This window comes from Procambarus clarkii, chromosome 24 (assembly GCF_040958095.1).
Source record: "Procambarus clarkii isolate CNS0578487 chromosome 24, FALCON_Pclarkii_2.0, whole genome shotgun sequence".
NCBI lineage: Eukaryota > Metazoa > Arthropoda > Malacostraca > Decapoda > Cambaridae > Procambarus > Procambarus clarkii.
In genome coordinates this window covers 34,435,009-34,447,417 of record NC_091173.1, presented here as the reverse complement: position 1 = coordinate 34,447,417, position 12,409 = coordinate 34,435,009, and the positions used below count along the sequence as shown (strand labels likewise).

General features: G+C 47.1%; 1 long non-coding RNA gene across 1 annotated transcript in view; it reads right to left on the bottom strand.

Moving 5' to 3' along the window:
• LOC138368244 (uncharacterized) overlaps positions 1-12,351 on the bottom strand; it is a 41,038-nt gene extending 28,687 nt beyond the window's left edge. The window contains exon 1 of the long non-coding RNA XR_011229552.1: positions 10,763-12,351. This is a non-coding gene — a long non-coding RNA (uncharacterized lncRNA). The remainder of the gene's footprint in view (positions 1-10,762) is intronic.
• Positions 12,352-12,409: the final 58 nt, after the last annotated feature.

The window sequence follows — 12,409 nt, the reverse complement described above, 5'->3', positions numbered from 1 at the left end:
TCATTACATTTAACTTTGATTTTTTGGTGATCGGGACATACCAAAAGGACCTTCTCAGAAATCCAGAGTTAAATGTAAATAAATTCTTCATTCTGGTTGATCCCTCTTAATCTCCCAGTTCCCTTGAGGTTACCTTGAGGTGCTTCTGGGGCTTAGCGTCCTCGCGGCCTGGTCGTCGACCAGGCCTCCTGGTTGCTGGACTGATCAACCAGGCTGTTAGACGGGGCTGCTAGCAGCCTGACGTCTAACAGTCTGACGTCCCTCCCTGCCATTTCTGTGGTGCCTGCAGGTCGTTGGTTGGGCGGTCTGAGGCGCCACATACAGAGGTTGATATCTCGATCACCATGCCCTCAGCATTGATGGTGAGGGCATAGAGCAATCCATCAGGTGGACTTTGACAACACATGTATACAAAGCTCCAAACACATTTGCAAATATTTTTAAAGCAGTTGCTTCTTTTAGTGTGTTCTACCATTCCAGTGGTTTCTCCTTTGGTTCTGTGATGATTTTGTCCCTAGACTACCCATTGCCACTACTGGAGGAGGAGGAGAGAGGGGGGCCTAGAGTTGGGTCCTGGTCTGCAGTAGGCACTTGTAAGTCATTAGAGTTCGAAGGAGTCCACTTAGGAAGCTCGGAAAATACTGAGGGACAACCAGAAACACACATTTTACTAAATTCAATGCTGTTTTTTTCTGTGGGGAGCCCCTACGGCTCCCTGGAGCTTATCGGGCTAATGTATGTTATATTAGACTGGGACATTAGCTAAGGAGTTCAGACCTACCAGGGACCAGCGCCCTGAAACCAGGGACCAGCTCCCTGAAACCAGGTTTCAGGGAGCAATGGCACTGGAAAACCCTCTTGTGGTTGGAGTTTTCCTTATCTGCCATTGACCGGGGTTAGGCACCCAGAAAGGTAGGCATAACAAAACAAACCCCACATGGTAAAAAACTAAAACAAAAAACGAACAGAGGTAGAAACTCCCTACACTCCCAAGGAAACAAGCAAACATCACACTTTACTGATGCGCCGATCGTCCACGCAGCCCTCCCCACCCCAAGAGGGGGAGGGGGGAGCCCCGGACCTACTGCCCGCTGGCAAGCTTCAGTTCGTCAGCTAATGTCAACCGGGACAGACGCTTCTCTGGCCTCAGTTTCCTAGGCGTTGTTTGCCTTGTGTGGCGTTCATTGCCGTGTTGTGTTGTGCGGTGGCCAGGAGTACCTCATCAGTGCTGGGGCTGCATGCGCTTAGTGGCTGAATTCCCTAAGTATCTGTGAGTACTGCCTCTGCATGACAGGGTTATCTTCCCTGGGGCATTCGGGAACCATTCCCATAGAGGTTCTTGCTGCTCGGCATTTGCCTCACCCTTGGGGCCAGCTGGGGCTTGGGGTCCTTGTTTGGCCCTGGGGTAGGGATTGGTATTGGGCTGGTAATTACCTAAGTGTAATTACCTAAGTGTAGTTACAGGATGAGAGCTACGCTCGTGGTGTCCCGTCTTCCCAGCACTCTTTGTCATATAACGCTTTGAAACTACTGACGGTCTAGGCCTCCACCACCTTCTCACATAACTTGTTCCAACTGTCTACCACTCTATTTGCGAAGGTGAATTTTCTTATATTTCTTCGGCATCTGTGTTTAGCTAGTTTAAATCTATGACCTCTTGTTCTTGAAGTACCAGGTCTCAGGAAATCTTCCCTGTCGATTTTATCAATTCCTGTTACTATTTTGTACATAGTGATCATATCACATCTTTTTCTTCTGTCTTCTAGTTTTGGCATGTTTAATGCTTCTAACCTCTCCTCGTAGCTCTTACCATTCAGTTCTGGGAGCCACTGAGTAGCATGTCTTTGCACCTTTCCAGTTTGTTGATGTGCTTCTTAAGATATGGGCACCACACAAACTCTGCATGTTCTAGCTTTGGCCTAACAAAAGTCATGAACAATTTCATTAGTATATCGCCATCCATGTATTTAAATGCAATTCTGAAGTTAGAAAGCGTGGCATAGGCTCCTCGCACAATATTCTTTATGTGGTCCTCAGGTGATACTTTTCTATCTAGAACCACCCCTAGATCTCTTTCTTTATCAGAATTCTTTAAAGATTTCTCACATAATATATAGGTTGTGTGGGGTCTATGTTCTCCTATTCCACATTCCATAACATGGCATTTATTAACATTAAATTCCATTTGCCAAGTGGTGCTCCATATACTTATTTTGTCCAGGTCTTCTTGAAGGGCATGAAAATCATCTAAATTTCTTATCCTTCCTATTATCTTAGCATCATCAGCAAACATGTTCATATAATTCTGTATACCAACTGGTAGATCATTTATGTAGACAATAAACATCACTGGTGCAAGAACTGAACCCTGTGGTACTCCACTTGTGACATTTCTCCATTCCGATACATTGCCTCTGATTACTGCCCTCATTTTTCTATCAGTCAGAAAATTTTTCATCCATGATAGAAGCCCACCTGTCACCCCTCCAATATTTTTTCAGTTTCCAGAACAACCTCTTATGTGGAACTCTGTCGAAAGGCTTTTTTAGGTCCAGATAGATGCAGTCAATCCAACCATCTCTTTCCTGTAATATCTCTGTGGCTCGATCATAGAAACTGAGTAAATTCGATACACAGGATCTTCCAGATCGAAAACCATACTGTCTGTCTGATATTATATCATTTCTCTCTAGGTGTTCTACCCATTTAGTTTTGATTAGTTTTTCCAATACTTTCACGTTAGGGCGTCAAGGTGTTGTACAGCCTGCCACCTAAGCGGCGACCTGTTCCTGTTGCCTCTGGAGACGGTGTACTTTTGCAGGGTTTTTCTATTGTTTTTATTTTCAATTGCCTGGCGGTGGTCTGCCCAGTGTGGCTATAGTTCCACTGGCAGTGTTTGGCGGCCCTCTGCTAGGCCCCCGTGATTGTACATGTCTCAGGGGTTTTCAGTGCTATCCCCTACCGGTTTAGCAACACCTTGCCCGGGCTTCCCATAGCAGTCAGCCTACGGGCCCTGGAAACCCCTGTCTGAGCTCAGGGGACCATTGAATGTGTCTTCCGGGTTCAAACCTGTCTTGTACGGGATCGTTGGTTGCTGTGCCCTTGTCTCCGGGTGATAGTCACCACTTTTACCTCCGTCATGCTGCCTGTTGGGTCACTGACACCTTGACCCGGAGTCTTGCGAGAGATTTTCTCTGCTTGTTCTCCAGTACTCTCCTGATGTTATTACTGTTCAGAGTACAGGCGGCATCCGTGCTGCAAGCTAGGTTATGTTGCTGCAACATGCTAGGTTGGTTTCCCACTCGGATGCCCCGAGGCCGCCCCGTTTTGGTTAGGTGCTGTTCGCCTCTTTCCCCCCTCTGTTCCCTGCTCCGTCTGCGGGTTTCGGGGTTGGGGTGGGGTTTAGTTGGGGCCGAGACTCGGGCAGTTTTCGGGGCTGCCCCGTTCGGGTTGGGGGACGGAGGTTTTCGAGCCGGTTCCTCCTGCCAAGGCTTCTGGGTCTTACCAGTGGCCCTTTCTTGCTGCCTTTCCCGTGGACTCTTGCTTTTCTTCAAGGGCGGAGGGCTTGGAGGATAGCTCTGCCCAGGGGCTTCTGTTGCTGGTTCCCGGGGCTGTTGGGGATGCCTGCTAGCAGTTCTGGGGCGGTTTGTCCTTGTCTGGGTTTTCTGCTTTTGGGCGGCGTTTTTCGCCCATCTTTTGCTTGCTTCCCACTTTTGCTGGCGTGTTTTTGTATCTTTAGCGTCGGTCACAGCCCCTGTTCTGGCGGCCATTTTCGTCTACCGGTTTCCCTGCGTGGCCACCAGGGCGGCGTTGCGGTTTGTTTACATGCGACTGGGTGTGTGAGCGAGCATCTTGGGCGAGTTTTCACCTTTTTTCAGGGGTTTTATTCTCCTTTTGTCGTTTCTTTGCTTTTCTGGTGTTTTCTGCCCGTTTCCAGATCCTCTGGGAACGTTTGAGTGTTGATTTTACACCGGGTTTTCCATTTTGTCTGTTTTGGGTCTGGGCCTTTGGGTTTGGGCTCAGTGTCCCTGTCTGTTATGCTTGCTCCCACACCTTGTCCCTCGATTTTCGGTCTGTTATGACCCTTTTCCCAGGGGGTTCTGTCTGGGGGCTGTGCTTTGCCTTTCTGTGGTGTTTCTTCACCGGCAAAATGTGGTGGTTTGGCCTTCCCCTGGTTCGATTCCGGGTTCCTTTGGGTTCTTTGGTTTCGTTCCAGAGGTTTCTTCCTCTTGGGCCCCTTTGTGGGTTCTGGGGGCTTTGTTTCCTCGTGTGTGACCTGGTTTCTGCCTTCTGGAGTTCCGGGGTCTTCCTGGCTTGCAGACCTTTTTGGGTCTTGGCACGTGTTGTGGTCATGCTGGGTTCTTTGAGGTTTTGTCGAGGTGGGCCTTTTGATGCAGTTTTGTGCCTTCTTTGCCTTGCCGGCGTGTGCTCTGCCCACTGGTCGGCGGCTTGTAATTTTCTTTTCAAGTGTATGTGTGTGTGTACGCATGTACATGTGTACACTTAAAAGCGTTATATGACAAAGAGTGCTGGGAAGACGGGACACCATGAGCGTAGCTCTCATCTTGTAACTACAATTAGGTAATTACTGTGTGTGTGCACATGTGTGTCACATACCTTGTGTGTATATGTATGTGTATATACATGATATGTACAGTGGTACCTCGCATAACGATCGCCCCAAAAGACGAACATTTTGGGTAACGAACGGCCCGATCGGCATCAAATCGTCCCGTATGACGAACGCTGGTTTGAGTAACGTCAACACCACATGGTGGGGTCGCGCTGCTTCTTGCACATTCTTAGACGCCTCCGACGATGCACATAAATTATGTTGTTCTTGTTTAAAGATGCTAATGATGCTGGGATATAAAAGGGTGACTGCTGAGATGTTGCAAAGTATTGACGTTTTTGTAGGAAAATAGAAATGAAATATCTGATATACAACAAATGTCAAAAAGGTTCGTTCGGTGTTCGGCAGGTAGGCTGCTCCATTATAACAATCTTTCTTTGTTTCAAATGTGTTCCATTTGTTTTGTATTTGTCATTTACGTCTCAATAATGGAGAAGCCTACCTTACATACACTGAATAAACCATTATGACATTTTCCTTTCTTCAAATGTGTTCAATATTTATTTTTCATTTGTCTTATAGCAAAAGGTTCGTTCAGTGGTCGGCAGGTAGGCTGCTCCATGTTTCTTACATACAAAAAACGTAAATAATAAAAAAAAATGAAGAATTTTGAAAACCAGTACAAATGTCAAAAGGTTCGTTCGATGGTCTACAGGTCGGCTGCTCCATGTTTCTTAAATAAAAAAAAAACGAAAAATAGAAGAACTGTTGAAACAATTTGAAAAATGAACAAATGCCATAAAGGTTTGTTCAGTGTTTGTCGGGTAGGCTGCTCCATTATTGAGACGTAAGTGACAAATACAATACAAATGGAACACATTTGAAACAAAGAAAGATTGTCATAATGGAGCAGCCTACCCAACAAACACTGAACGAACCTTTTGCTATAACGAATTGTTTACTATGAAAGACTAGGGCTGCTGGCTGGGTTAGTACTGCGTGAGCAACCATTTGTGGCACAAGCACCTCTGACTCTCAAACACCTGTCCCACACGGTGTTGAAAGACTGCGCTCAATCGGTGCAATTCAGACCCTATTGTTTGAAGAACATAAGGGTCATAACATTGGTGAAGCTAGGCGCAATAAGGGCTTAAAACAACGGTTGGATGCCAGTGATACAGCACCTATGAGGATGATACAGCGAGCGTATCCAGGTGTAGCTCTGAGCCCCACCCTTGCCATCTCGAATTTATATAGATGATACATAGATGAATCGTTTTCTGCGTTCACCGATGATGCATCTGATACAAGTAGCATAGATGAACAGTCTTAGCGGCTTCCATGGTGGTGTTGTTCATTGATATTTTCAAGAATACCTGAATCTCTTCCTGACTGATGGACACTCTTTGAGGCTAGCTGAATCTCTTCCTGACTGATGGACACTCTTTGAGGCTAGCTGAATCTCTTCCTGTGATTCCTTACAAAGCGATCTTTTCAAGACTACCTTACAAATTGAGCTTTTCCTTTAATCGTTTCAATACTACCTTATGCTTTACAAGCTTGGCTACATACCACCTACAAGTACTAAAGCCAAGGGTGCACATGAGTGTGTTATTTGCAAGCACACAGAACGATGAAACAGGAAACAAAAATCTATCTGTAGCTGGTGCAAGGAGAGCAAAGTCGCACTGTGTACCATGGACTACTACTTTGACTATTATGCACCTCCAAAGTACTGTGTAATACAGTGTGTTACTGTGTAAATAGTATGTGAACCTGTACATATTGTAATTTTAGTGAATTTTTACCACGTAATATTGTGACAATAAACATTTATTGTGGACACATTACTGACACATGTATCACAGTTCCATGGAAAATTATGAACATTCTACTGTATACATATTGTAAAGGTCACAAATATGCATCATATACGATAAAAGAAACAAATAAAACCGCATTGGAAATGCATAGAAAATATATTTGTGGCAACACGCGGTGCTTGAATGGCCTGCGCGACCGTGTCTGGGAGCTTCACACACGGGCGACCAGGCCCTGATGACGTCACAGCGCACCTTGTCCACGCCCTCACAGCCAAAGTAAGTGGAATTTGGTAGTTATTTTTACATAGACATGTTCAGGGACAGTAATTTATCATTTTGCAAAGAAAAATGATATTTTGGGGAACATTTGATGTCATGCACACTGGGGGAATTTCACAATAAACACAGTGCATCACACTGGTTACTTGGGGGGACACTCGTTTTGTATGACGTCCGTTTCACATGACGAACATGGAACGGATTAAATTCGTTATGCGAGGTACCACTGTATATAGGTGTATGTGTACTTTTTCTTTCAGAATGGGCTCTGTTCCCGTCTCTGTTGACGGGGCACTGGGGGAGCAGCTTGCTCTGTTGACTCTCGTATGGTCCTGCTGTTGGTGGGCGCTTTTGGTTGTCTTCCGGCCTCTGATGGCAGCGGTGGACGGCTTCTTCCCCTTTGGGGGGTTCAGAGCTGGCGGGGTGGGCTTCTTCCCCTGCACTTCGTCATGTCATCTTGGTGGGGTGCGTTGGTTGTTGTTGATCTGCCCCATCCTTCTGGGGTTCCCGTCTGCTCTTTGCAGACATGGGCCTTCGAATCTGCGGTTCTTCTGGACTTCTTCAGTCTGCGCCCTGGTTTCTATGCCCTCCTCGGAGGACTGTTGTCTCCTATCCGGCTTCTGTTGGGGCCGGGTGCCTGGATGGTGGCCCTGGACCTCCAGGTCAATTATTGGCACTTGGTGTATTTTTGCATCTTTACCGGATCTTGGTGCCCTGTCTGAGTCTGCTAGAGATTCGGTGTCTGGCCTACCTCGACGACTGGCTGGTGTGGGCTCCCAGTCGGTTCGCTTGTCTGCTAGGGGGTGTGCTTCTTTTCAGATCGCCGGGTTTGGTTTCCTGGTGATCTGGAGGCCATTCCATCTGTTTCCGTCCCGGGTTCGGACCTGGGCCTTGATTAGGGCTATTGGGCCATTCCTTGTCTTTCCCTCCAGAAGTGTTACTGCGGTTGTGGTCCCGTCTTTGGCTGTTCGTGAGGGGGTCCCGGGTTGCTCGAGCGGTTGTACGGGAGTCTGAATTTCGACGTGCTGGTCTGCCCGCAGGGTCTGGATTGGCTTCGGCGTCTGTTTGGTTCCTTCCGAGACTCCCCTTCCGCCTCTTGCAATCGTTGGGTTCGTTCCTCCGGAAATCTTGTGTTGGTGCTGCATAACCAGCTTCCTCTTTGGGGTTTTCGGGGTTCCGTGCCTTGGCACCTCCCCGAGCCTTTGTTCGATGTGTTCACAGACGGGTCATCTCTCGGCTGGGGCTTTGTGATTAGTGCTCACCAGGTCGGCCGGGGATGATGGAGTCTGTCCGTTCGTCGGGCTCACAGCACAGTTCGGGAGTTCGTGGCTGTCTGGTTTGCGCTTCGGAGGGTTTGGGTCACTCAGTGCTCTACCATTCAGCTCCATTCGGACTGTTCTCTGGCGGTTCTTGCCAGTATCACAGGGTTTCTCTTAGGTGTTGACCTTTGGGGTTGGTTCCTTGGAGTGGCTCGTTTGGTGGATTCTCGGGGTTTGGCTAACTGTGAGTTTCATGTCTGGGGTGTGCCCTGCATCCTGGCGGACAGCTGTCTCGGTTCATTCCTCTGTTTGCAGATTGGCCAGTCGTCGCCAACTCGTTTCGTTGGCTCTGCCGGATGTATGGACTCCTGGCCATGGACGTTCTTCGAGTTGGCGTGGTCTAGGCATCGCCCATTTTATGTGGCGCCCTTACCCGCCTGTGAGGTGTTCACGTTGGATGCTTTTCGGCAGGACTGGTCGAGGTGGGGGTACCTGTTCCTCTTCTCCCGGTCCAGTTGTTGCTTCGGGTTCTGGCTCAGTTGCAGCCCATTCCCACGAGAGCAGTCCTTATGGTTCCTTGGTGGCCAGCCCAGCTTCTTTTCAGACGCTGCTTGATAAGTGTCCGAACCCGGGGCGTTTTCCCACGGCTCCACCTCTTTCAGCAGGTCGGATCGGTCCTGTACGTGACTGGTTCGGCCTGCTCCTCGGCTCTTCGTGTCTGGTATTTTGATGCGGGTATCACCATCTCTGTGGTGTTCAGGTGGCCTTGTTGACGGTGTCCCACCTGCGAGCTTCGTCTTGGCGACAGTATGACGTTCCTGGTGTTTCTATGCACTTTTTCTTGCTCTTTGTCCGTTGTCTTCTCTTCGTAGCGGGTTGTCTTGTCCTTTCTTGGGTTTTTCTGGACTACAGTTATTTGACGTTTTCTTACTGTTGCCTCGTTTTATGCGGTGCTGGCGGAGCCGCTCCGGCTTGCGTTTAGGGTGGACGTCACATCTGCCCCGTTTCGTACGCTTTCTCGTGTTTTGTTTCACCTCCGGCCTGCTTATGCATCCCCTGCGCTGTCCTGGTCCTTGATCAGGGCGCCTTCTTCTTCTCCTCAGTTTGTTGTAGTCCCTTCGGTTCAGGTTTCTGCTCCTTGGTACTGGCAGTAGATTTGTACGTGTGCAGCCTTTCTCTGTCCTGGCGACGGTTGAGACGGCTGGTTTCCGGAGGGTTTCCTGGATTATTGATGCTTGACTGGTTTGGCCGGGGGTGCGTCCTGTGTTGTCTGGTTGCGTTTTTGCCGTTACCTGCGTACCGTGTCTGGGGATGCGCTTTGGTTTGATCCGGTTCCCCTCGTTCCCTGTTTCGAGGCTCGGGTCTCCCAGGTTGTCCGCAGAGTTTTTCAGTCTTCCAGCCTACGGTCTGTTTTTGCGCCCGTGCTGTTCGGACGTTTGCAGCTTTTGCTGCTGTATTGTTGACGTCTAGGGCTCTTTTTGGGCGCAGGGAATCGAGGGTCGCACAGGTTCTTGGCCGCCCAATCTTCATGCGCGTCTGCTCCTGTGCGTTCTTGTTGCCTTGGGTCGCAGGTTGCATCCTGTTGTCTCGGCTTTGCGTCGCGGAGTTTGTGGCGGCTGCCTCCGGGTTAGCCCTTTCTTTTCCTTCTCTTTGGGTATGAAGCTCCAGGGAGCCATAGGGGCTCCCCACAGAAAACCAGCGTTGAATGTAATGAAACGCTATTTTCTGGGTGAGCCCCAGAGGCTTCCTGGCAACCCTCCCTCCAACCGGTCGGCGTTTTTTTCGCGTTGGTTGAAGCTTAACTTCTAAACTGAAGCTTGGCAGCCGGCGTGGTATGTCCGGGGCTCCCCCCCCCCCCCTCCCCCTCTCTGGGCAGGGAGGGCTGCACGAATGATCAGCGCGGCAGTAAAGTTTGATGTTTGCTTGTTTCCTTGGGAGTGTAGGGAGTTTCTACCTCTCTGTTTATTTTTTTGTTTTAGTTTTTTACCATGTGGGGTGTGTTTTGTTATGCCTACCTTTCTGGGTGCCTAACCCCGGCTGATGGCAGATAAGGAAAACCCCAACCACAAAGGGGTTTTCCAGGGCCATTGCTCCCTGAAACCTCTCTGAAGGGGCCAGGTTCTGGCGCTGGTCCCTAGTAGGTCTGAACTCCTTAGCTAATGCCCCGGTCTAATATAACATACATTAGCCCGATAAGCTCCAGGGAGCCTCCGGGCCTCACCCAGAAAATGGCCTTTCATTACATTCAACGCTTTTTTTTTCGCTGTACTTTCCAAGTGGTTTTACCCAGTTATGAGGTTGGTCTTAGATCCTAATGCTCCGCTTGTCTAGACGAGTACACCAGATTGTGGTTGTGTTGTAAGGTAGGCCCTTAACAAGCCCAGAGGCCTGGTGGTTTTGTGGCTGAAGCATAAGAAGCAATGCTCCAGGGAGCCACTGAGGGAGCCCAGAAAAGGGGGTTTCATTATATTTAATATGCAGTACTTGATTTTGTCTGGGTTTCAGATTGATCTCTGAGCTCTAAGCTGCCGTACCCTAGCACCCGGTCTTCAAGAGTGGGTCTCAAGATCTGTGAGCTCCAAGCTGCCGTGTCCAAGCTCCCAGTCTTCAAGAGTGGGTCTCAAAAATTCTTCTGAATCTGCCAAAGGCAATTATGAACTAGTGCTTACCTGAGCCTGGGAAACCACCAAGAGAATCCTCACACACAACTCTAACCATTCAATGTGTACCTTTCTCAACATATTCAACAAATTTCAACAATGAAGAAAAGACTAAGTAATAAGTTATCCAAGTCAATTAATTAACTGAATCACATTTTCTGAACCAACCTGAGGAGCTGCAGCAGCTTCGTGATGACTGTGCACAGAAAATGTAAGTGTAGACGGAACAGGATTCAGTGATATAGAAAATTTATCCACGGACATAGAGAGAAGAGCTGTTAACCGGTGAACTGTGTGTGGAAGGATAGGCCCTGATATCTCCATACTGTGTTGAACATCACCATCCTGACGAACCATGCCACCTTTTACCTTTTATGAATACAAAATAGGTTTTAGTGTTTCAATAATTATATTTTTTTATGAAAATATTAAAAATAAGCATATCTTTACCTTTTGTGTTGCCCCAAATAATTCTATAGTCTCACCTCATTCTATAGGAATGCCCATTTGACACTAGACACTTCTTGTCAATCATTTTCCATGTTTGGAAAAAATCCAGTCCTTTAGTTTCCACCCAGGGCCTTAGTAAAACTATGTGGATCTTGTCTGGGACATTACCCTCCACTTACTGAATACGCATTGAAGTAAATGAGTTTTTTTTTTCTATGTATGCAGACCATCAGCTGGGTATAACCACAGTACCTTATTTAACATTATATGAATATATATTATATATGCTGTTGAATATGACCGAAAGGGTAAGATTAATAATTCTAACACGAATCTTCTCAATATTTCTTACGTTTTTCTTCACTGTCGAGGGTAATTGAAAAATTAACTCTCCAAAATTTATTTTTTACATTTATATTTTTGGTCTGACGCCTAAAAGCGTTTTGTAAGGGCTTCTTACATTCTCAAAGACTGGTTTACATATATCATACATCATGCTTAAATTTGTTTTGGGTGAGGTGATATGACAAAAGTTTGGGTGAGGTGGGTATAAATTGGGTATGAAAACATAAGAATGGAAGTAACTACAGAAGGCCTATTCGTCCATACTTTCTCTTACTGCTCCTATGTTGGTTCGGGGTCTTGAAGTGGGTAGAATAAAGTTATGTGTTAATTGGCTGTTGATTGCTGGTGTTGACTTTTCGATGTCTGTAGAGTTTTTCATGAGTAGGTTGGCCATTTTTTTGGTTTTGTAGTAAACTGTCAATTGCATTTTCTGATTTTTGTCTGTAGAGATAATGTTCCTATTAATAATATCTTTCAGGACACTTTCCTCCGTTTTATGAGCCATCGAAAAGAAGTTCCTGTAAAACAGTCTAATAGGGGATACAAGTGTTGTGCTAGTTGACTCTTCATAGGTTGCATGGCGTTTCACCTTTCTTTTTATGACGTCTTCAACATAACCGTTAGAGAAGCCATTGTTGACTAGGACCTGCCTTACCCTACAGAGTTCTTTATCGACTTACTTCCATCCTGAGTTGTGACTGAGAGCCCAGTCAACATAAGCGTTGACAACACTCCTCTTGTACCTGTCTGGACAGTCACTATTGGCACTGAGGCACATTCCTATGTTTGTTTCCTTAGTGTAGACTGCTGTGTGGAAACCTCCATTCTTTTCCATGACTGTTACATCTAGAAAGGGCAGCTTCCCATTATTCTATATCTCGTAAGTTAAACTTAATACCGAATTCTGCTCAAATACCTCCTTCAGCTGCTGCAGACGTCTGACATCAGGTACCTACATAAAAATGTCGTCAACATACCTGCAGTATATGGCGGGTTTCAAGTTCATGTCAACTAAGACCC